Genomic DNA, 23,854 nt, shown 5'->3' with positions numbered 1-23,854 from the left:
CTGCATGGAATACATGTTGAAACAGATTTCAATTGAAATTCTGTGCGCGGGGTTTTTAAAGGAAGATGTTGGCATAGTAGTAATATCATTGGGGACATGGGTTCAAACCAAGGCAGTTGGTGTAATTTAAGTTAAATTAACAAATGTTGAATTCAAAGTTAATCTCAGTAATGGTACTCAATACAACTATTACTGATTGTCATTAAAATAGAGATTCCAACCTAGGTGGATATGCTTAAGTCACTAGTGCTGTCCATCATCTGTGTTGAACTGGGAGTCTACAACCATGGACAGTTGGAGGAGATATTAAGGGACAGCCTTCAACAATGGTACACCCAACCCTGTTGATTTGGCAAATTCCTCCTAACATCTGGGAGCTTAAGCCAAAATTAGGAGAGCTGTCTCATAGGTTGGTCAATCAACAGCCTGACATAGTCATACTCACCAAATCATATGTTACAATACCCCAGACACCAGCCATCCCTGGATACGTCCAGTCCCACCAAAAGAACAGACCCATCGGAGTCCGTCAAACCATTCAAGTTTGCTGACGACACCACCACGGTGAATCGGATCGCAAACAATGACGAGACAGAGTACAGGAATGAGATAGAGAATCTGGTGAACTGGTGCGGCAACAATAATCTCTTCCTCAGTGTCAACAAAATGAAGGAGACTGTCATTGACTTCAGGAAGCGTAAAGGAGAATATGCCCCTATCTACATCAACAGGAATGAAGTAGAAAGGGTCGAGAGCTTCAAGTTTTTAGGCGTCCAAATCACCAACGTGTCCTGGTCCCTCCATGCTGACACTATAGTTAAGACACCAATGCCTCTACTTTCACAGAAGACTAAGGAAATTTGGCATATCAGCTACAACTCTTACCAACTTTTAGAGGTGCACCAAGAAAGCATTCTTAGTATGGCTCCTGCTCTGCTCAAGACCACAAGGAACTACAAAAGGTGGTGAATGTAGCCCAATCCATCATGCAAAACAGCCTTCCATCCACTGACTCTGTCTACACTTCCTGCTGCCTCAGCAAAGCAGTCAGCAAAATTAAGGACTCCACGCACCCCAGACATTCTCTTTTCCACCTTTTTCCATTGGGAAAAAGATACAAAAGTCTGAGATCATGTACTAACTGACTTAAGAACACCTTCTTCCCTGCTGCTGTCAGGCTTTTGAATGGACTTGCCTTGCGTTAAGTTGATCTTTCTCTAGCAATGACTGTAACACTACATTCTGCACTCTCTTGTTTCCTACTCTGTGAACGGTATGCTTTGTCTGTATAGCACTCAAGAAAAAACACTTTTCACTGTATGTTAATACATATGACAATAATAAATCAAATCAAATCAGAGGTGGTGGCACAGTAGTATATAGTCAGGAGGGAGTTGCTCTGGATCCTTAACATCGACTCTGAACCCCATGAAATCTCACGGCATCAGTTCAAACATGGGCAAGTCAACCTCCTGCTGATTACCATATACCACCCAACATCAGCTGATGAATCAGCACTCCACGATGTTGACCACCACTTGGAGAAAGCAGAGGGTGGCATGGGCACAGAATCTAATCTGGATGGGTGACATCAATATCCATCATCATGAGTAGTTCAATAGCACATTACTGAATGAGCTGATTGAGTCCTGAAGGACATAACTGCTAGACTAGGTCTCCAGCTGTGGTGAGAACACAACATGAGGGGAAAATGGACTTGGCCTCAACCTCACCAATTTAACCTGTTGCGTATGTCCATGACAGTACTGGTACCTACTCCACAGTCCTTGTGAAGACGAGATCCAATCTTCACATCGAGAATACCCTCCATCATGCTGTGTGGCACCACCACCATGCTAAATGGGACTGATTTTGAACAGATCCAGCAGCTCAAAACTGGGCAACCACGAGATAGTGTGAACCATCAGCAACAACAGAACTGCATACAATCACAATCCGTAACCTCATGGCCCAGTTTATCCCCCACTCTACCATCACCAACCTAGGAGACCAACCCTGGTTCAATGGAGAGTGCAGCAGGGCATGCCACACCAGGTATACCTAAAAATGCACATCAACCCACTGAAGCTACAATATTGGAATACGTGGATACCAGGAGGCAGAAGCAGCATGACATAGACAGAGATCAACAACCCCAGAACCAGCAGATCAGATAAGATCTGCAGTCCTGCCACATTCAATTGTGAATGGTGGTGGACAATTAAACAACTGACTGTAAGATGAAGCAACACAAATATCCTCAAGCTGAATGACTGAGGAGCCCATCATATCAGTGCAAAAGGACAAAGCTGAAACATTGATAGCCATCTTCAGCCATAAATGCCAAGTTGGTGATCCATCACTGCTTCCTCCTTAGGTCCCCAGCATCACAGATGCAAGTCTTCAGTCAATTCGATTTACTCCACCTGATACCGAAAACATTGGAGGCATTGGATACTGCAACGGTGGTGTGCCCTGACAATATTCTGGCGATAGTACTGAAGACTTGTGCCCCAGAACTAGCCATGTCCCATTTTCTGGGGGAAAACTCTCCACTAGTTGCAATCAAAGCTGGCACAAAAGATGACGATTGTGGTTGTTGGCAGTCAATCATCTCACTTCCACGACATCACAGCAAGAATTTCTCAAGATAATGTCCTTTTCCCAACTATATTTCACCAATGACCTTCTCTCCATCTTAAGGTCAGAAGTGACTATGTTTGCAGACGATTACACAATGTTCATCACCATTTCCAACTCTTCATTTACTGAAGCAGTCCGTGTACATACGCAGCAAGACCTGACAAATGTTCAGGCTTGGAGTGATAAATGGCAAGTAACATGCACACCACAAAAATGCTAGGGAATGACCATCTCCAACGAAAGAGAATCTAATGATCTCCTCTTGACATTCAGTGGCATTACCATCACTTAATTCCCTCACTATCAATGAGTTTTCCTGACAATCAACAATGGTTTCATGGTCATCAGTAGATTCTTAATTACAGATATTTTTTATTGAATTCAAATTCCACCATCTGCTAGAGCATTAGCTGAGTTTCTGGATTAAAAGTCTAGCAATAGTACCACTAGGCTATCACCTGGTTAGGTGGATTGACCCGAACAGGTGCCAGAGTGTGTTGACCAGGGGAATTTCACAGTAACTTCACTGCAGTGTTAATGTAAACCTTACTCGTGATACTAATAAATAAACTTAAAAAAAACTTTTCCCTTAAGTTTCAGCAAGAGAGATTGAATAGGAACATAGGAATTAGGGGCAGAAATAGGCAAATTCAGCCTTTTGAGCCTGTTCTGCCATTCAAGCAGATCATGGCTGATTTCAAATCCTCCTCCCCACCTATTCCCCATATCCATATTTCCTTTTTTTAATTAGAAGTACATTTATCTTCCTCTTGAAACCATTCAATGATTCAGAGTCCACCATGCTATGGGGCTGCGAGTTCCACAGATTTACCACCCTCTGTGAGAAATAATTCCTTCTCATTTCAGTTTTAAATCTGCTGCCTCTCAACCTATAACTGTGACCTCTTGTTCTAGATTGCCCCATAAGAGGAAATATTTGATCTACATTTACTTTGTCAATTGCTTTTAAAATTTCATAAACTTCAATCAGATCCCCTCTCGTCCTTCTAGACAAGCCCAAACTGTTCAATTTTTCCTCATATGTCAATCCCTTCATCCCCAAAATCAATCTAGTGAACTTCCTCTGAATTCCCTCCTATGCCACTTCATCCTTCCTCAAATAAGGAGACCAAAACTGGACACAATACTCCAGATGTGGTCTCACCAACATCCTACACGATTGCAACATCTCTTGACTTTTAGATCAGAACAATAATAGGTGTTTGATGGCTGGCATGGACACCATAGGTTGGAAGGCCTCTTCCCAAAATGTAAAACCATGACTGGCATCAGATTCAGTATGTTAATAAAATCCTTTAAGAAAATACAATAAAAGTTTACAAAGAAGTCCAGAAAAATCACATTCACAACAATATTTCTCATTGGAGAACCTGGATTAGCTCTGGGCAGCACAGTGTTTAGCATGGCTACTCACAGTGCCAGGGACCCGGGTTCGATTCCGGGCTTGAGTTGCTGTCTTTGTGGGGTCTGCACGTTCTCCCCGCATGAGTTTCCTCCAGTTTCCAAAAGACGTGCTGGCTAAGTGCATTGGCTGTGCTAAATTCTTCCTCAGTGTACCTGAGCAGGCACCAGAGTGTGGCCTCTTTTAAGGTCAAACCAAACAAACAAACTCAAGTTAAATCAGGACCAAGTAAAAGGGGCAGCTACCCAAAAGCAGGGGGAACAGCCCGAACAAAATAAAAGTACAAAGGAAATTTGAAAACATCAAATTAAAATGTGATTATTAGGGTCGATAATGCACCACAGCCCCTGCGGTTTCCAACGGGCGCAGAAGGCATCAACTCCACCGGTGGACACGGCACGCTCCCTCTCCAGGAACACCCGGCCGCGAACATAGCCACAGTACAGGGGCAGACAACCCCCTCGATCAACCACTGCCTGGACCGGTAAATGGCACCTGAGTGTAACCACAGGGGATTTTTCACTGCAGTGTTAATGTAAGCCTTACTTGTGACGCTAATAAATAAAATTATAACTCACATTCAGCAGCTTCTTGTTATTATTATTTCCTCCCGTGAATATAAGCCACACTCTGCACCGCTCCTCCCCACCTCGCACACACCCCTCAGGCGTTCGGCTATTGCGCTTGCGCGCTGCATGCCCCCGCAGCCGTTGCACAGCACGCGTGCGCATTGGCTGCTCCGTGATTGGCGGGCGGGTCCGCATGCGCGGAGGTTGGCGCGCGCCGGCTGGAGCGTGCGGGTATGGAGCGCGAGGTGGTGTCGGACTGTGAGAGTGAGGAGACCATCGTGGAGGGTTCAGTCCAGGAGAGTGAGGAGGAGGGAGAGCTCCGCCTCGACAGGTATCCAGCTGAGAGCCAGGAACAGGCGGCTTCCCTGCCACATGTGGAGGTGCCGGCGTTGGACTGGGGTGGGCGCAGTGAGAAGTCTCAGGACACCGGGTTAAAACCCCCCAGGTTTATTTGGCGTCACGAGCTTTCGGAGCGCTGCCCCTTCATCAGGTAGCTGATGCTACCAAATAAACCTGTTGGACTTTAACCTGGTGTTGTGAGGCTTGGTTCAATGCCAGAGATAGTGAGAACTCCACCCTCACCCCTGTTACACCCCGCTCCGCGCTGACCCCCCTCCTCGCTTTTCCTTCTCACTTACACCCTACAATGGGAGTACTACGCCCTAGGTAGGGGAGTCTAAAACTAGAGGGCACAAGTTTAAGGTAAAAGGGGAGCGATATAAAAGATTTTGTAGGCAATTGGGATTAGCTTAGGGTTTTTTTAAAAAAGGGCAGCATAGACAAGTTGGGCCGGAGGGCCTGTTTCCATGCTGTAAATCTTTGTGACTCACTGTGACGCATGTAACTGAAGTTAGAGGAATATGCCACAGAGTCCACAGATTAACTGCATTCAAAACCATGCCTAGGAATCAGAAACTAAGCTTTTCTTTGGGTGAAACAGAATGCTGGCAGTAGACCGATTTAGAGTTATTCAGCTGGGTCAGGTCATAATCACCTGCAGATTTAGATTGGCAATACCTCATGCTGACTTGCGAAAACAGCCAGAGGAGACCATTTCGAAGGAAGAACCGATTTTGAGTTTCATTGTATCTTTATTTTACGCACTTATTAAAAATTGGCTATAGAAGTTTGTATTGATTAAAGTAGAATGCCTTTGACAAATCTGTTTGGGGGAGAATCTGATTTTCCTCCAACTTCTCTTGTCAAGAAACTCAACATTTCCTGAGACCTTGTGTCGTAGAGTCACAGAGGTTTACAGCATGGAAACAGGCCCTTTGACCCAACTTGTCCATGCTGCCCTTTTTTTTAAAACCCCTAAGCTAGTCCCAATTGCCCGCATTTGGCCCATATCCCTCTATACCCATTGTACCCATGTAATTATCTAAATGCTTTTTAAAAGATAAAATTGTACCTGCCTCTACTACTACCTCTGGCAGCTTGTTCCAGACACTCACCACCCTCTGTGTGGAAAAAGTTGCCCCACTGGACACTTTTGTATCTCTCCCCTCTCACCTTAAACCCACGCCCTCTAGTTTTAGAGTCCCCTAAAATATGGTTTGGTGAATTCTGTCCATTGCAATGTGCCTGAATTCAACAATGTAATTTGTCTGTCATGCATATCCTAAGCTATTACAACTGGTCAAATTATGCTTTTCAATATTGCTGTTATAAATATGTCTCTTTACTTATTTCATGTAGGATGCTGTCTTTTCACAAAAATGCTTTTCAGCTGTACCATACAATGAGTGATTTCACTTCAGGCACAGAAGCAGTGTTTGAAGGTAATTTTTCTTTGATTTTATACGTCTAACTTTATCAGGAAGTATATACACTCATGTTTTCCCCATTATCTTTTCATTCCTTCTGTTCATTTATTCACATTCACATGATGGCACTGACATTTCTTAATGGTAAAATTCACTGTGCCTCAGCAAATCTTATGCTCCCTCACCCATGAGTACATACTTTGTGTGAGCTTAAACAGTGTTATTGAGCTGGCTAAAGCCCTATCAAAGGCGGCATAGCTGAATCCAAACCTGTTTTTTCTCAATGTTTACACAAGCATAAACATCAGGAGGTGTCTCAACTTTATGATTAGAATTGGGATAGGGAATCAGAGGAGATCCTTTAGGATAAGAATAATATAAAATGTGATAAGTGAATTTGGATTCTTCTTTAGAATTGCACAGACCATAAGACCATTCGGTTCCCCAAGCCTATTCTGCCATTGAATAGGTTCATGGCTGATCTGGCATTCCTTGCATCTCCTTTCCTACCCTTTCTCCATAATCCTTGGTTCCCTTATGGATGAAGAATCTACAACAGCCTTAAATATATATAAGGATTCTATCTCCACAGCTCTCTGGCAAGTAATTCCAAAGACTCTCAACTCTGCGAGAGAAGAAATTCCTCCTCATCTCGGTCTTAAATTGGTGCCCCTTTATTCTGAGACAACACTCTCTAGCCCTGGACTCTCATGACGGGATAGCCCTGGACTCTCATGAGGGGAAACATCCTCTCAGCATTTATCTTATCAAGCCCCATAAGAATCCTATATGGTTAAGAGGATATCTGACAACTATTTAGTGTTAAGAATTGACTGAGGGTAAAGGAGAAATATTATTTCCACTGGTCACAACTTAGGTAACGCAAGGAATAGATGTAAGATGATAAAGAATGAGGAGAAAGGTTAGAAGAACGGTTTTCTAATGCACTGGGTTATTAGGACGTCAAATAATTGGAAGTGATGGAAATTCCTATTCGCCCCCTTATTTTAAACAGAACTGGACACATTTTTGAAAAAATACAAATCTGGGTCTGTGGAGGACAAAAAAATGGAACTATGTGGATAATTGTTTGAAAGCTGCCACAGGCATGGTGAGTGAATAGCTGCCTTTTTATCTGATCTGAAAATGCTGCTTGCTCATACACACTTCCCAAGTCAGTGGCAACAAACATACTTGTGATTTCCCAACTGTTCCCTTCTCTGAAATTAGCTAGCTCAACGTAAACCATCTATCTTTGCTTAATCTTTCATGGAATTTGGATGTCACTTAACGGTCAGTGTTTATTGTTACACAGAAAGCTCTCCCATGTCTAACATACCTTCCCCCCCCCCCCAAGTGCCCGTTTATATACCTTATTTGTAGAGGGGCTGATGGGTGCCCTGCGCCAATTACTTGTTCAATTAGATTTTCATCTCCTATTTCTATCGCTTAGCACATGAAGAGGAGACAATGACCTAGTGGTATTGTCGTTTGACTATTAATCCAGAAATTCAGCTAATGTTCTGGGAACCCAGGTTCAAATCCCAGCACGCCAGATGATGGAATTTGAATTCAATAAAAAAAACCTGGAATTAAAAATCTACTGATGACCATGAAACCATTGTCAATTGTTGGAAAGACCCATTTGGTTCGCTGATGTCCTTTCAACAAGGAAATCTGCCATCCTTACCTGGTCTGGTCTACATGTGACTCCAGGCTGACAACAATGTGGTTGACCCTCAACTCTGAAATGGCCTAGCAAGCCACTCAGTTAATGGGCAACCAGGATACGCAATAAATGCTGGCCAACCAGTAATGCCCATATCCCACAAATGAATTAAAGAAAAGTTATCTTGTACTTCGTTATAATTAGAATATCTCGTTACCTTCAATATATAGTTGCTTAAATAAGTGGGTCTGAGGTTCCTTATCATGCCTAGGTAGAGGTGTTAGCAATATCACTGGATTAATGATGCTGAGACTAATGCACATCGGTTCAAGTCTTTGCATGATAGCTGGTGAAATTTAAATTTGATTAATAAATTTGGAATTGAAAGCTGTTCTCAGCAATGCTGATGAAACGATCATCACTTTTCATAGAAATATATCTAGTTCACCGCCCTTTAAGAAGGAAATCAGGCCATGTGTAACTCCAGACCCACAGTAAAATGAGTCTTAACTGCCTTCTGAAATGCCCTAGCAAGCCAATCAGTTGTATGCTACAGAAATGTAAGAAAGTAATAAAACTGGATGGACCAGTATTGAATTAGGCACCGAAAATGACAAAAGTACACCCAACCCTGTTGACCGTGCAAAGACCTGCTTACTAACGTCTGGAGGCTTGTGCCAAAATTGGGAGAGCTGTCCCAAAGACTCGTCAAACAACAGCCGACATAGTCATATGAACAAGGTCAGAATAGTCCATTTGGCCTCTTGAGCTTGCTCCACCATTTAACATGATCATGGCTGATCTGATAGTACCCACAAATCTGCATCCTGCCCTTTTGATTTGATTTATTATTGTCACATGTATTAGTATTCAATGAAAAGTATTGTTTCTTGCATGCATACTGTTCAAAGAGAAGAAAATGAGAGAATGCAGAATGTAGTGTGTAGGGTGTAGAGAAATATCAACTTAATGCAAGATAGGTCCATTCAAAAGTCTGGTGGCAGCTGGGAAGAAGCTGTTCTTGAGCAGGTTGGTACATGACCACAGACTTTAGTTTCTTTTCCCTGACGGAAGAAGGTGAAAGAGAGAATGTCCAGGGTGCGTGGGGTCCTTAATTATGCTGCCCGCTTTGCTGAGGCAGCGGGAAGTGTAGACAGAGTCAATGGATGGGAGGCTGGTTTGTGTGATGGATTGGGCTACCTTCAACCTTTTGTCGTTCCTTGCGTTCTTGTGCAGAGCAGGAGCCATATCAAGCTGTGATACTGTCCCCAGTAATCAGTCACCCTTTGATTATCAAGAATCTATCCACCTCTGCCTGAAAAATATTGAAAGATACTGCTTCCACCACCTTTTCAGGAAGAGAGTTCCAAAGACTCTCTCACTCTATATGAACAAATTCTATCTCATCTCTGATAAAAGCAAAATGCTACGGATGCTGGAATCCAAAACAAAAGCAGAAAATGCTGGAAATTCTCAGCATCTCTGACAGCATCTATGGGGAGGGAATAGAGCCAACATTTCGAGTCTAGATGATTCTTTGTCAGAGGTCCCAGCACTGACCCCTGTGGCACACCATTTGTTAGATGACAAAATTACCCATTTTTGCCTAATTTCTGTTTTCCGTTAGCTAGCGGATCTTTTATCCATGCCAGTATGTTACCCCCTACATCATGAACTTCTATTTTCTGCACTAACCTTTGTTTTGGCACTTTATGAAATGTCTTCTGGAAATCTAAACACAGTACATCCACCAGTTCCCTTTTATCCACAGCAAATGTTACGACTTCAAAGACTTGGTTGAACCTGATTTACCTTTCAGAAAATCATGTTGACTCTGCCTGATTATCTTGAATCTAAGTGTCCTTGCTATAATGTCTTTAATAATAGCTTCTAAGTTTATCTTGTGACAGAAATTAAACTATAATTTCCTATTGCTATAATTCCCTGCTTTTTATCTCCTTTCTTTTTTGAATAGAGGAGTTACATTGACTATTTTCAATCTAATGGAATTTTCCCTGAATCTAGTGAATTTCGAAAAATTGAAACCAATATGCCAACTATCTCACTGGCCACTTATTTTAAGACCCTAGGATGAGATCTTTCAGGACCCAGGGATTTGTTAACCTACAGTTCCAACAATTTAAGTACTTTTTCTCTGGTGAATGTAATTTTGGGTGTTTTTCAAGGAAGTGGCTCACCTTCTCAAGAGCAGTTACAGAGATGGACAGCAAATGCTGACCTTGCCAGCAACACCCACACCCTGTGAAACAGTTTTAAAAAAGGCTTTACATGGATGAACAATGTCTCTGGCAGGATGACATAGGTTACGATCCTGAGGAAAACCCAATCTGTTTTAACTGTGCTGTGTCAATGATATCTCCAGCAGGCAATTGGAGAATTCCTTGAATTGGGAGTGAGAGAAACCTATTGTTAAAAGCTCCAGCGTTTCTCCTACAACTCCCATTTCCAGTAATTCTATGATATTCTCAGAACTGTTGTTTTTTTATTTTAAAAATGTCCTGGAAAATCTCAGCTGGTTTGGCAGTTGTGGAGAGAGAGAGAGAAATGGAGATGTTAAGGATCTAGAGGCGTATAAGGCTTGTAGAAAGGAGCTTAAAAAGGAAATTAGGAGAGCTAGAAGGGGTCATGAGAAGACCTTGGCAGGTAAGATTAAGGAGAATCCCAAGGCCTTCTACAAATATGTGAAAAGTAAAAGGATGAGCAGAGAAGGGCTAGGACCTATAAAGGGTGAAGGGGGAAAAGTCTGTGTGGAACCGGAAGAAATGGCAGAGGTGCTTAATGAGTACTTTGCCTCGGTATTCACGGTGGAAAGTGATCTGGGAGGTTCTACTACAGGTTTGCGGCAGTCTGAAAAGATTGAGTATGTGGATGTTAAGGAAGAGGATGTGTTAGAACTTTTAAACTCTATCAAGATAGACAAGTCGCCGGGACCGGATGGGATGTACCCCAGGTTACTGTGGGAGGTGAGGGAAGTGATTGCAGAGCCCCTGGCGATGATCTTTGCATCGTCGATGCAGACGGGAGGTGTTTTGGAGGATTGCGGATGTGGTTCCTATTTTCAAGAAAGGGAACAGGGATAGCCCGGGAAATTACCGACCGGTGAGTCTGACCTCAGTGGTTGGTAAGTTGATGGAGAGGCTTCTGAGGGACAAGATTTATGAGCATTTGGAGAAGTTTAGAATGATCAGAAATAGTCAAGGGCAGGTCGTGACTTACGAGCCTAGTTGAGTTCTTCGAGAATGTGACTGAACACATTGACGAAGGAAGAGCGGTGGACGTGGCTTACATGGACTTCAGCAAGGCGTTTGATAAGGTCCCCCATGCAAGACTTGTTGAGAAGGTGAGAGGGCATGGGATCCGGGGGCTTTGGCCTTGTGGATCCAGAACTGGCTTGCCTACAGAAGGCAGAGAGTGGTTGTGGATGGGTCTTTTTCTGCATGGAGGTAAGTCACCAGTGGAGTGCCCCAGGGATCTGTTCTAGGACCCTTGTTGTTTGTCATTTTCATAAATGACCTGGATGAGGAAGTGGAGGGATGGGTTAGTAAGTTCGCAGACGATACGAAGGTTGGTGGTGTTGTGGATGGTCTGGAGGGATGTCAGAAGTTGCAGCGGGACATAGATAGGATGCAAGACTGGGCGGAGAAGTGGCAGATGGACTTCAACGCAGATGAATGTGTAGTGGTCCATTTTGGCAGGACCAATGGGATGAAGGAATACAATATCAAGGGTAGGAGTCTTAGCTGGGTTGAAGAGCAGAAGGATCTTGGGGTCCAGGTCCATAGGACTCTTAAATCGGCCTTGCAGGTGGAGGATGTGGTCAAGAAGGCGTATGGTGTACTGGCCTTCATTAATCGAGGGATTGAATTTAGGAGTCGGGAGGTAATGCTGCAACTTTATAAGACCCTTGTCAGACCCCACATGGAGTACTGTGCGCAGTTCTGGTCGCCTCGCTATAGGAAGGACGTGGAAGCTATTGAAAGGGTGCAGAGGAGATTTACAAGGATGTTGCCTGGATTGGGAGGCATGCCTTATGAAGATAGGTTGAGGGAGCTGGGACTCTTCTCCCTGGAGAGACGAAGGTTGAGAGGCAACCTGATAGAGGTTTATAAGATGTTGAGAGGAATAGATAGGGTGGATTCTCAGAGGCTATTTCCCCGGGCAGAAATGGTCGCTACGAGAGGACACAGATTTAAGGTGCAGGGAAGCAAGTACAGAGGAGATGTTAGGGGTAAGTTTTTCACTGAGGGTGGTGAGTGAATGGAATTGGCTGCTGTCGGTGGTGGTAGAGGCAAACTTGCTGGGGTCTTTTAAAAGACTTCTGGATGAGTATATGGGATCTAATGGGATTGGGGGTTATAGATAGGTCTATGGCTTAGTAGGTATAGAAGTGATCGGTGCAACTTGTGGGCTGAAGGGCCTGTTTGTGCTGTAGTGTTCTATGTTCTAAACAGAATAAATGCTTTGAGCCCAGTGTGACTCCTTCTGAAGATCTTGGAAGAGTTCCCAAGAAGAGTCATGTTGGAGTCGAAGTGGCAACTCTGTTTCTCTTTCCACAGATGCTGGCAGACCTGCTGAATGTTTCCAGCACTTACTGTTCTTATTTCAGATGTGTAGCAACAGCAGTATTTCACTATTATTACTTTTATTTTACTGTTTCTTATCGTCAGGAGGGGCAGGTGTTCTTCCTCAGATCTGCCAAGGAAGCCTTGGTTCTCCTGTCATTGTCTCTCTTCCTTTCTCCAATTGCTGGGAATCAACCCCATGGGATACCATTTTGGCCAACTGCCAAATGGGAAATGGATTGAAATGCTAATATTATCAATAAGCAAAGGGGTGATAGGTAATTAGGGATAGGCTGGATATCTGAGGTTGCAGTCAGATCAGCCATGATCTTATTAAATGGCAGAACAACTTCATAGGGCTGAATGGCCTGTTGCTTATTGTTCGTTTGTATCTTCAACAGCACCACAGAGCTCCTAACCTAGCTGGGTTCTTCAGTTGATTTCAGCCTTTCATGCACGTTCCACATAAACATTAACATCCCTGTCTCTGTTCCCTTCCCCCAAAATCTGTTAAATGAACCATTCCATTGAAATTTTCCTGCATTTGGTTAATACATAGAATTCATCTAAAATTGAATGAAGCTGACCGATCAAAATTGAATAATCTTTTTTCCTACATGTTTTAGGAAATGCTTCACCTGTGATACAGATGATTCCTAAAACCAAATATTTTCGATTACATGTGGAAAACCGTCAACAGCAAGTGAAAACTCTGGTATGGATTACGCTATCCAAGTTAGAGATTGTCTTATGATAGAGGACAAGTGCCAGATTTTTGAACCCTGAAATCACTCTGGAAATAGTGGCTGATCTGGAGGAACTTGGATTGCAACCTAGTTTTGCCAGATCCACTACCCTTTATTTGGCAAAATAACAAATTCCGCTGGAAATCTGGACAACTGACACCCTTGTATGCTGGTATTGAATTGAGGGTAGGAGTACATTACTTGTTAGAATTTGTTTACATTTTCCCACATTATACACTGACTTAACCTATCTATGTCCCTTTGCACACTCCTTGGCTGGAATTTTCTGGCTGATCATGCTGGCAGGATTTTCTGATCCCACTGATGGCGCACCCTGCCATGGGTTTCCCAGCAGTGACAGATGCAATGGGGAAATCCTGTTGACAATGGTGGCACCAGAAGATCCCACCACCAACTAGTGGTGGGCCATCTTCACAAACCACGTGGTGCAGTGTGTGGAAAATCTCGCTCTTTATGTCGTATTCGCTATTTGCTTTTCCATCTATCTTTGTGTCATCATCAAATTTAGTAACCATACATTTGGTCCCTTTATCTGGATCATTCATACAAATTGTTAATTGTTGATGCCCCAGCACTGATACCTGTGACACTCCAGTTTACATCTTCCCAAGATCCGAGAACCCCGGGCCCAAGAAGAGCTAAGGTCTGAGAGAGACCGGGGCCATGGAGGGCATGAGAGGATCTGGAGCTGGGAGGGAAAGGGCAAAATCTGAAGAGCATTCTTTTTCAGAAGTACCTTTACACCAGGTGATTGAATCTGCGTGCTCTTTCTGGATTTTAATGAAATAGTTAATTATTTTAACTGTAAGGGTGCAAAGCACTTGAGTGCATACAAAATGCTCGGGTTTTCTTCAACTTTCGTATCCCGAAGTGATAGCAATGAGGGGGAAGGGGGAAGAGTGTTGGTGGAGTGAGGGGATGGGTGAGAGTGTGATGAGGGCGAAGGTGGGTGCATTGAGGGTGGGTGTGTGAGGGTGTACTTGCATGGAATAAGGGGTAAGAGTGAAGAGGGGTGAGGGCGAAGGGGAGTGTGGGGAATGAGGATGGGTGAGAGTTTGGATGCGTGAGGGTAGGTGTGGATTAGGGGGTGAGGGTGAAGGTGGGTGTCGGCGTGGATGAGTGGAGTGAGGATGGCTGTGGGTGGAATTGAGGGTGGGTGAGGGCGAGGGTGTGTGTGAGAGTGGGTGTTCCCATTAAAAATAACAAAATTAGGGTATGACTATTTATTGAATAAAATGCATTTTTATTGTAATAAATATATACATAAAGGACCTAGAAACATACTTTAAATTTGTTTTTATACATCTGTTCTTATTGCACTATAATAATCATATTTTGTGGTTTAATTCTTCAAATTAATAAGAATGTTCCTTCAGTATTCTTGGGAGGTCAAGACTTCTGTGGCTCAAAGTTTGAGAAACCCAGTTCTAGGATGATGTCTGTCAGGACCTGAGGAGTTCCCAGCTTTTAATTCTAATAATTATCTTAGTACCGTTTCCATGGTGATTGTAATTATCTAAATTTCCTTCCTCCCTCCCTTGCACGTTTATCTCTCGCTCTATTCTTTTTTAGACATTCTTTGCAGGTTTTAAAATTCTGTCCAATCTGCTGACCAACTACAAATCTTTGCAGAAGTGTATGGTTTTCCTTTCAATTTGACAGTATTCTTAACTTTATTAGTTAGCCATACGTGGCTTGTCCTTCCTCGAAGTCTTTTTTTTTCTCACTGGATTGCACCCACTGACACACAGGCCCTCACTCACCCTCAACTCCACCCACAGCCATCCTCGCTCCACTCACCCACACCGTCGCCCACCTTCACCGTCACCCCCTAATCCACACCCACACACACCCTCACTCATCCAAACTCTGACCCAGCCTCATTCCCCACACTCCCCTTCATCCTCACCCCTCTTCACTCTCACTCTATTCCAACTTTTCTTAGCATTTTGAAATGTCTCCTTTTTTGTCTTCCACTGCATCTCTACTGACCTAGTCCGGAACCTAATTTTCTAGTTTACTTTAGCGAGCTCTGTTTTCAGGACCTCAATTGCCCTTATTACATTTAAAGCACTAGTATTAGATCTGCTCCTCCCTCCCTCAATCTGAATGTGAAATACAATCATTATGGTCACAGAGATCTAAGGTGCCTTCGCTGAGGTGATTAATTAATCCAATCTCATTGCACATGAACAGAGGCGGAATTTCCAGTCTGGAGACTAGGTGTAGTGTGCCGGATAAGTAGTATGTTTCTGATTGGGAAGTGGGACAGTTTCTTGTGCCTGATTATATGCTTGGAACCTCATTAAATATGCATTGACCAGCCACCGTCCGAATCAAATGGCAGGGCGGGCATTTATTTGTCTGTCCTGCAGTCACCTTATGGCCTCAAAAGTTCTGGCACCATATTTAAACATCACCTAAACATACATCCACTCTCTGCAGTCCAGATGTGTGTTCTACATGTCCTGAAGTGGCCTCCAGGAGAAAGAAACCATGCATCCCAATGTTCAGTCATGACTCCCTAGTGGCTCCCAATTCAGCAAATGCTGTGCTGCCCTCTTTGAGGGCTGGAACCAGGACGTCCATCAATACTGCCTTGCTGGCTTAGAGCATTGAAGGATCATCCAGACTTGAAATGTTGGCTCTATTCTCTCTCCACAGATGCTGTCAGATCTATTGAGATTTTCCAGCATCTCTATTTTTGGCACAAAGGCTGATTACAACATAACATGACATCATTAAGTATACACAAAGTTTTATTGATGTTGAGTCACAGGCAGTAGCCTGCAGCAGCGATCACAAACAATGGTGAATCTCTAACATGGAGACTGTACCTTTTATTCTCCAGCCTTACATAAGATGGTGTCACTATGCAGCTTCTTAAAGATATGTCATTGTCAGCATTGACATGCACACAATTTCACAATAGGATCCATCAGTGACTTGGGGAGAGGGCAATGGAACACCATGATCTTCTTCCAGGTGTTACATCTGAAGGAGACAGGCAGGGGTCCTTGGGCACCCAAAGGGAGGATGACTATCAGCTCAACACCCTGGGGCCATCTACCCATGAGACTGAGTGTCCAGCCACTCCCAATCCTCTCTGCCTATGCTCTCCATCACCTCCAGCTTCACAGGCCGAAGAGGTACACCTGCCTTGCAAAGCAGGACGTGGCCCTCCAGGGGACCCCAATTTAAATCATCACAGGCAACAGGGCAGAGCAGTGAACAGGCTGCCTCCTCTGTTGTGAAGGTCGAGGATACACCAAACCATAGCATTAGAATAACTTAAAGTAAGGAATACTGAGAGTGCAATGGTGTTACGAGTGTTTATGTATTATGTACACCTGTTAGTACATTTTGAGTTAATTATAATGGTCTCATCACGTGAATGTCTGTTGTATGTGAATCTGTGTGCCCTCCTACTGTGAGCACGTCGCTGCAGTTCCTCAAGGTAGGCTTGAGGAACTGCATTCAGTTGCTTCACCAATGCTTCCTTTCATCATATGGTCAGAAGTGGGGATTTTTGCTGATGACTTAGAAAATGTTCAGTATCATTTGCGACTCCTCTGATAGTGAAGAAGTCCATGTCTAAATACAGCAAAGCCTGGACAATGTCCTGGCTTGACTGACAAGTGGCAGGTAAAATTTGTGCCACACAAGTGCCAAGTAATGACCATTCCCAACAAAAGAGGATCTAACATTTGTCCATTGACGCTCAGTGACATTATCATCAGTGTGTACCCCACTGTCGACAGCCTGGATTTGCTGAACTGGACTAAAAAAACACTGTGGCTATAAGAGCAGGTCAGAGGCTAGGAATCCTGTGGTGAGTAACCTCCTGACATCCGAAGTCTGTCCATTATCTGCAAGGCACAAGTCAGGCGTGTAATGGAATATTCTCCATTTGCCTCAATGAATATAGGTTGACACTATCCAGGACAGCCCGCTTGATTGCTACAAACAACCCACAAACATTCAGTCCCATCACCACCAATGAATAGTGGCATCAGTATGTACCATCAATGAGATGCACTGCGGGAACTCATCAAAGTTCCTCAGGCAGCAGCTTCCAAATACACAACCAGTATAATCTAGAAAGCCAAGAGCAGCAGATACTTGGAGACTCTCCTCCAAATCAAACATCATCCGGGCTTGGAACTGTAATGATCTCAATGAGGCCCATGAGGTTAGCCTTTTGGAGTATGAGCTCCCTAATTGAGGTAACGATTTCCTTTTCTCTTATTCATTCCTGGGGCGTGACTATCACTGGCTGGCCAGCATTTATTGCCCATCCCTAGTTGCTCTTGAATTTAAATGACTTGTTAGCTATTTCAGGGAGCAGTTGAGAGTCAACCACATTGCTGTGATTATTGAGTCACATGTAGGCCAAACCAGATAAGGATTGCAGATGTCCTGCCCGAAAGGACATTAGTTTTTCTGGCAATCAGCAATGGTTTCGTGGTCATCAATTGATTCTTAATTCTAGATTTATTTTTGTTGAATTCAAATTCCACCATTTGCTGTGGCAGGATTCAAACCTGGGTCACCAAAACATTAGCTGAGTTTCTGGATTACTACTCAAGCGATAACACCACTAAGTCATCACCTTCTCAATCAGGAAATCTCACCTGTGTGTATAATGAGGAGTGTCAAGTCTACTGGCAATCTGGATTCTGATTTTGTACTTGAAGCACTCTTTGGACTGGAAATAACTTTGTAAATAATAGGAACCGGGCAAAGGACCTCTGAGAAGTTATTTCAGTGGTGATGAGAAAAAAGAATGACTGTAAGGAATTTGTTCACAACAGCCAGCTTGGCTTGTGGTTAAGCAATTTTCAGGCATCATGCCTCTGTTTGGGAATCTGGACTCTTGACCCAGCTATTGAGGACTGCGCGAATATGTGGAACACATGCATTACTTTTTTAGGGCCAGCGACATTATGGCAGATGAAAAGCAACCGGTCATTCTTTTGACCACTTATGGACTGTTGGCATTTGTTGTTATTCACAGCTTAACTTTCCTGGAGACACCAGATACAAAAACCTTTCAGAAATTGGCAGACCTAGTGAGTGAATATTACGACCCTAAGCTACATCTGGTCCTGAGAACGTACCAGATGGAGGAGTCTGTTACAAGTTTCCTAACAAAGCTGAGATGACTGGCGGAAGCATGTGAATTTGGGTTACCGTTTAATGAAATGCTTAGAGACTGGTATGGGGGATAAATAGTGTAACTATTCAAAAACACCTGTTGACTGAAGCCCAGTTGGGCTTAAAAACAGGCGCTGCAGCTGCCTTATTGTTGGAAAATGCTGCGAATGGAGCATATGAATTGCAGGGTACCCCAATGGACCTTGCCAGTTTGACTGAGTTTGGGGACCACAACTTGAGCACAGGTGATTACATAGCCTCCTTCAGTAAGTATCTGGATATGAGTAAACACAGGTCTGCCTGCAGGACAGTCCCAAAACAAAGCTAGGCTTTGATCAGACTGTCAACAGTCCCTTCAGAATCCTGTCCAGCAAGCCATTATAATTGTTGTTGGTATGCAGAGTTGGAACAGCAAAGCAAGCCTTCAAGACCTAGATTTAGGAAAGCAACATGTAGGCCAGTGTCCAAGCTAGTGGAAGACCCACCTACATCTGACGTAGAACAATTAAACTGCATAGCAATGTCCAAATCGGACCCAATTAAGATAACCTCAAGGTTAAATGGACATTCAGTATTAAAGGAGGTTGACGTAGGTGTACCCGAGTCAGTGATCAGAGAATCAGTGTTCAATAAAATTCTCTCTGGACTCCAACTCTTAATTTTAATCAAGACTTCAACAAGACAGGGAATTTATAGAGGGGAACCTCTGAGAAATGCGGGTACAACCTTTGTTCCTGTCTCTTCAGTTGATTCAGTTACCATTAATGGTAGTGGAGGACTTGGCCTGAGCCCAATGGGATGAAACTAGTTAGGATGACTACCTGACTTGGGCAAATATTTTTCAATTAGAAAATGGCCACATAGAGTGAAGTCCTGCTCAAATCACCGAAAGTTTTCCAGGAAGGTCTAGGAACAATAAATGGAGCCAAGGCAACTTACATGTCGACTATGGAGTGGTCCTGTGATTTTGCAAGGCCCATTTGGTACCGTTTGCTTTAAGGGGAAAAGTAGAAACAGAAATTCGTAGATAATAATGAAAAGATATCATAAAGCCTGCTCAGTTCGCGGAATGGGCTGCACTAGTGGTGCTTGTTTTGAAGCCAGATGGTTCAGTGTGCTTTTGCGGGGACTTTAAAGAAACAATAAACCGTTTTTCACAGCTGGGCAAACACCCCATACCCTGGATTGAGAATTCATATACAAAGTTTGCAGGGGGACTTTTATTCTTGAAACTAGATTGGAGTCATGCTTATTTGCAGTTGCAACTGGATAAGGATTTGCAGAAATATTCTGCGATCGATACTCATGGGAGTCTTTATCAATACTGAAGGTTACCCTTTCTGGTATCATCAGCTGACTGATGATTAATGGAGAACATGTCACAAGGTTTACCCCAGGTGGCCATTTATCTGGATAACATTCTCATTACAGGTAAAACAAAGATGGAACACCTACAGAACCTGGAGGAAGTTCTTAGTCATTTTTTTTCAAGGGTTGGCATGTGCCTAAGAAAGGAAAAATGAGTCTTTCTGGTACTTCAAGTGATCTATTTGGGCTACAAAGTGGACAAGTATTATCTACACCCTTTTGGAGGACCAGATGTGAGCGATTAACATGCATCCAGGAGTTATGGTCGTTTCTAGGGTTGGAGACATAGTACAGAAAATTTATACCAAACCTTGTCTCCATCTTGATTCCACTACATCAACTGCTAAAAGAGAATTAAGGTTAGGAATGGTTCACCTGTCAAGACTTGACTTTTAAGAGCATAAAGCAACAGCTTTCGTCATTGAATGTCATAGCATATTTTGATCCTAGAACAGAGTTGGTGCTAACCTGCGATGATGACCTTGGCTGTAGCAGAAAGAATGTACACCCATATTGAAAAAGGAAGGGTTGGTGGTAAAATTTGAAGTGAAAAAATTTCATCAGTATCTTTATAGGTGGAAATTTGTGATTGACACCGATCATTTGCTATTACTAGGGCTAAGTGTGGACAAAACTATGCCACCGATAGATCCAGATCCAGTGGTGGACTTTATTATTGGCTGTTTAAGATGATTAGTTGAAACTCCAGCTGAGAGGCCACATGGCAAATGCAGATGCCTTGAATAGATTACCTTTAGCAGACATCCACCGATGGTACCACAAGCAGAAGGGATGGTAATGACCATGAATTTTCTGGATACCCTTCCAATGGCCGTATCAGGTCCACAGCAGACGCTGTCTCCCTGGCCTTGCACTCAACCTTGGAACAAAGATAACTATGTCAGATTCCTATTTATTGATTACAGCTCAGCCTTCAACACCATTATTCCTACGAAACTCACCTCCAAACTCCATGGCCTGGGCCTCGGCACCTCCCTCTGTGACTGGAACCTGTACTTCCTAACTCACAGACCACAATCAGTAAGGATAGTCAACAACACCTCCTCCATGACCATCCTCAACATCGGTATCCCACAAGGCTATGTTCTCAGCTTCCTACTATATTCCTTATATACCTATGATTGTGTGGCCAAATTCCCCTCTGACTTGATTTTCAAGTTTGCTGATGACACCAGTGTAGTGGGTGGGTTCTCAAACAATGATGAGACAGAGTATGGGAATGAGATAGAGAATCTGGTGAACTGATGCGGCGATAATAATCTCTTCCTCAATGTCAACAAAATGAAGGAGATTGTCATTGACTTCAGGAGGTGTAGTGGAGAACATGCCCCTGTCTACGTCAATGGGGACGAAATGGAAAGGGTGGAGATCTTCAATTTTTAGCTGTCCAGATCACCAACAACCTGTCCTTGGCCCCCTCGTGCTGACACTATAGTTAAGAAAGCCCACCACTGCCTCTACCTTCTCAGAAGACTAAGGAAATTTGGCATATCAGCTATGACTCTTATCAATTTTCACAGATGCACCATAAAAAGCATTTTTTCTGGTTGTATCACAGCTTGGTATGGCTACACTTCCCGCTGCTTCGACAAAGCAGCCAGCATAATTAAGGATCTCGCACACCCTGGACATTCTCTCTTCCACCTTCTTCCATTGCAAAAACGAAACAAAAGTCTGAGGTTACATACCACCCGACTCAAGAACAGGTTCTTCCCTGCAGCCGTCAAACTTTTGAATGCACTTATCTTACATTAAGTTGATCTTTCTCTACATCCTTGCCATGACTGTAACACTCCATTTTGAACAGTCTCATTTCGTTTTCAATGAGTGTTATTCTGTCTTTATATGTGCAAGAAACAATACTTCTCACTGTATGTTAATACACGTGACAATCAAATCGAAGCAAAGCAAATGTAATATATATCTTTGGACACAAAAGGACCCGGTCCTCGCAAAAGTTAAACTTATTAGTCTGATGGGGGAAACAGAAAGAACAGCACTGCCCCAATTCCCTTATTGGAGTGGAAGAGGACAACTCACTGTAGAAGATGGCCATACTGTTATAGGGGGCATGAGTGGTTGTTTTGAGTCAGGCTGCCATCCCATACTGATTGAACTACATCACGGATATCCAGGAATACCCAAAACGAAGATGTTGGCGAGAAGTCACGTTTGGTGGAATGGACATAGCGTCACTTGTGGGTCAGTGCCAGAAATGCCACTAAGGGCAAAAGTTGCCACCGGCAGCTCCCTTACACCCATGTGAATGGCTGGATAGACCCTGGGCTCAATGTGGATCATTTAGGCCCAGTCATGGGCTCGATGTTTCTACTCATAATGGGTATCATAATGGATACCCACTCCAACTGTATGGACGTCCATAAGGTGCATTTAGCTATCACAACAACAACAGTAGAGAAACTTCACAGCTCCTTTTCAACACATGGGATCCTGAAGGTGCTGGTCTCTGACAGTGGGCCATCTTTTGCTGGCCAGCAGTTCACCAGGTTCATAAAATCAAATGGGATTCGAATATCAAGACTGCACCATACCATGAATCACCTCACGGATAGAGCAGTCCCAACTTTAAAACCTGGTTTAATAAACAGCCGGCAGCCTCAATGGACACCAAGCTCTCCTGTTGATTATTTGATTGTAAGACAACCCCTCCATGCCACAGGAATACAGCCCACAGAATTGCTCATGTGCAGACAACTCCGCACTAGATTGAGTCTGATCTTCCCGAACTGGGGGGAGAAGGCAGCAAAAAGCCCAATGCAAAGCCCATGATAACAGCAGCCTGGAAATTCAATTGGGTGCTGGTTTAAAAAAAAGCACTGGTGAAGAATTACGCCAAGGGTCCCGGATGTCTACTAAGAACTGTTGACTCAGGACGAGGCCAGTGTATGGTTGGGTGAGGTCATCCCGATAAAATATCTGGACCAGGTGTGGGCCTAGAAATCATTGCTCGCCCAGGAGCCAACAGTGCCCAGTGGGCTGAGAACCGAGGAAAGTCCTCCGCAGGTACCTAGTTAGGACTTCGGAAAAAGTGCGGCTATTCCGTTGCCTCCTGAGGAATGGAGTGAACTGGAACTCTGGTGCTCGCGTTGTAAGAGAAGAGTGCTTATTCGATACGTCCTGCCCATGAGTTGGAGGAACTGGACTGGCGTTGAAAGTCACAAGAGACTCATGAGGGGCATGTTCCTTGGACTTAAGGGGGAAGGGGTGTAATAGAGTCGTAAAATCTCTTCAGTGCAGAAGGAGGCTATTCAACTCATTGAGCCGGCACTGACAATGAGCCCACCGCCATGTCTGTCCGTGTAACCTCACATATTTACTCTGCTAGTCCCTCAGACAGTAACGGGCAATTTAACCTGACAATCCGCGTAACCTGCACATCTTTGAAGTGAGGCAGGAAACTTTTAATGACCTCAATGAGATCCATGAGGTTGGCCTCTTGGAGTATGAGCTCCCTCCCTGGAGTATTGAGGTAATGATTGTCTGCCAAATTAGGGAGTCTCACCTCTATATATAACATATTGAGGAGTGTCAGGTCTACTGATCCTCCAGATTCTGAATTTATACTGAAGCACTCTTAGGATTGGAGATAAGTTTGTAAATAAGGGAATCTGGTATAGGGACATTGGCTGCTGAGGAGTTATTTCAGTAGGAAAATATAAAGTTATACACTTCAGTAGGAAAAGCAAAGGAACTGGGTATTATTTAAATGGAGAAAGACTGCTGAAAACCGCAGCACAGAGGGATTTTGGCATCCTCGTGCTTAAATCATAAAATACTAGAGGACACCGGGGCTTCTGGACCTCACTCCAATTGCCCTTCAATCCCATGGAATGAGTCAGGTGCCCTCGAGTACCCAGAGGGAGGAGG

At 43.7% G+C, this 23,854-nt stretch overlaps 1 protein-coding gene across 3 annotated transcripts in view; it reads right to left on the bottom strand.

Annotated features, from left to right (window-relative positions):
• Nucleotides 1-23,854, bottom strand: part of hmgcra (3-hydroxy-3-methylglutaryl-CoA reductase a) — a 113,519-nt gene that overhangs the window by 41,805 nt on the left and 47,860 nt on the right. The window contains exon 1 of one of the 3 annotated variants that reach the window (XM_080189294.1): nt 20,698-20,799. The exons of 1 other annotated variant lie outside the window; for it this stretch is intronic. The gene's annotated coding sequence lies outside the window, so the exon portion shown is untranslated. Of the gene's footprint in view, nt 1-4,644; nt 4,723-20,697; nt 20,800-23,854 lie in introns of those variants that run through there. One more of the 3 variants, XM_080189293.1, reaches the window with a different exon arrangement.

The sequence above is a fragment of the Carcharhinus amblyrhynchos genome, chromosome 5, assembly GCF_965287045.1.
Source record: "Carcharhinus amblyrhynchos chromosome 5, sCarAmb.v2.hapA, whole genome shotgun sequence".
Lineage (NCBI taxonomy): Eukaryota > Metazoa > Chordata > Chondrichthyes > Carcharhiniformes > Carcharhinidae > Carcharhinus > Carcharhinus amblyrhynchos.
Note: the sequence above shows the minus strand (reverse complement) of the source record. Positions and strands in the feature narration are given on the sequence as shown.